Consider the following 2,439-nt stretch of genomic DNA (forward strand, 5'->3'; position numbering starts at 1 on the left):
CACTAGTATCAGTGGAAATTACAGCCGCCGGCCAGTTCTACAAACCACGAGCCGCCCCTGCCTCTCTTCATTATTATTACGAGAGACGGTGTAACGACCAACATGAAGACTTCCGAAAGAATTTTGAAAGTAACTAGTGGGGACCATGATTTGATGCGATATTGTGTAAATTGTATGAGTTTTTATATTTAAAATTGATCGTCAATGATGATGTTGTGTATCAAGGTCACCCAGTTCGTTGCGCATCTGCAGTCGAGTCATAGCTTCTACACACAGCGGTACATTATGGTTAGGCTACACTCTGTTCTGATACTTATTAAAAGGGGGAGGGGGGAGGGGTCTCGTGGTCTAGAAGTACGATTTTCGTTTCTCACTCAAAAGGTCTCGCGTTCGAAACCCGACAGTAACAGATAATTTTCTCATCAAAGCTTAAGTTAAAATGTTCTCCTTTCACACCTTTTCCTGCTCTTTAAGCATATGCTTTCTTCTCGCCTTTCTGCCCCCCCCCCCTCCCCCCTTCCTTTCCTCTGGGTTCATGACTCAACTGATACTCCTGGCTCCATTGCTGTCTTTCAGACACCCCCCTGGGTTGGTACAATCGGACATCTAGCTCGTTTAAGGGCGAAAAAATCTTGGAGGTCCCAGTGCAAGTTGCGCCCGTTAAAAATCCCTTGGTGGTCTTAAAATTGAAACGAGCTAGTAGATCTACGTTCCGGTCGCCACCGAAGCAAAATTCAAAGTCAAAGTTATTTCCTACAAAACTGAAATTACTTAATAATGTGTCCCGATATAGATAGATAGATAGATAGATAGATAGAGATATAGATAGATAGATAGATATATAGGCCTAAATAATATGTATGTAGATCGAACAATTTCACTTTTGTTTATTATATTTTTTGTAGGTCCTAATTGTAACAATCTGGGAGTACAATTTTACCAGCACTTTTGTACTAATCAAGAGTACGTAATTGTTGTGATCAGAGAAGCCTGAAACAGCCCTAAATGATTTCTTTCTCAACGAAATTTCTGTGGTAACTTTTTATGTCTCTCGTTACACACTCAGAACTGGTTTTTACCCTTTCTTTAGGCCATGTATGCGGAATTGTAACAACCAACGGGTAATTTTATTTTTCAAACTGGGAATGCAGTTTTATAACAATCACCTTAAACTAAACTCTGTGGGTCAAAGCCTATAGCTACTTGTGATCAGAGAATCTGGAAACAGCATTAGCTTTGTCATCCTAATTTCTCCAATAACATGTCAGTCGTTACATTCTCAGTTTTGGCTGTAATCTATTCTGTTTGTGCATGCCTAGTTGTAATAACGAACAGATAATTATAGTGTGTTTTTCAACCAGGATGTGCAATTTTACATAAACCTTTATCGTGACTAAAGTCTTTCGTGGAACATACTTATCATTAACCCATGAAGCTAGAAAACAGCCCTGTTTCTATGCCATTATAATTTCTAGTAACTTGTTAATGTTGCGCGATACACTATCAGCTTTTTTAAAAAAAAGTATATTTATTTTTGTAAAAACCAACAGATAATTGTGTGTTTTGTGTTTTTAAAACTGTGTGCAATTTTACAAGCACCTTTGTACTTATTAAACTCTATCCAAGCCTATACCCCTCGGGGCGGTGCTACTGACTGAAGGTGTCTTTAGGCCATTCCAATGAGGTTTGTTTTAATAAGTTCCAATAAGGGCCATTCCAATAGGGGGAAAATTAACATCTCGCGAGTTCTTATGCATATTAAAATTGTAATTGTAAATTGGCAAATTCACCTATGCCATGCTCATAACTGTGCCTGAACTGCATGCAAGAGGGAACAGCTGCTTTTTCTTTTCTAATCCTTACTGTCTTCATTTCTCCTCTACTTCTTTTGTATGTTTGTCACACTCTTGTGACCCGCTATTATTTCCGGGGTGCCTTGATAGTCGAAGCAGACTTTGTGCTGTTGAAGCTAGAGAGGTGAGCAGAGTAAGTCTGATTCCCTGTATGGACTTCTCTAGTCGTTGACATCCACCCTTTGGCGCTCATATGACCTTATGCAGTTGCGAGCGCCGTAAAACCTCTACTAAAACAAAGATCCAAGCCATAGTTGTCATCTGAAAAGCTGGAAACAGCCTTATTTCTTTGTTTTCCTACTTTCTTCAGTAACTTGATATGTAGGTCGTTGCACTCTCAGTTTTGGTAACGATCTTTTAAAAATATCTTGTGTATACATGTCAAATTGCAGCAACCAACATTATGATTGTGCTTTACAAAGGCTACTGAGCCTTCAATTTTACAATAAGCTCCATGGACTAGACTCTGTTCAAGCCTACTTTTGATCTGATAAGCTTGAAACACCTTTTTTCCCGTTGTCATCTTAATTTGTTTCGTAAATTGTTATGATGGTGCTGTCAGTGACAGTGTCACACACCCCCCCCC

Source organism: Aplysia californica, unplaced genomic scaffold, assembly GCF_000002075.1.
Source record: "Aplysia californica isolate F4 #8 unplaced genomic scaffold, AplCal3.0 scaffold01187, whole genome shotgun sequence".
Lineage (NCBI taxonomy): Eukaryota > Metazoa > Mollusca > Gastropoda > Aplysiida > Aplysiidae > Aplysia > Aplysia californica.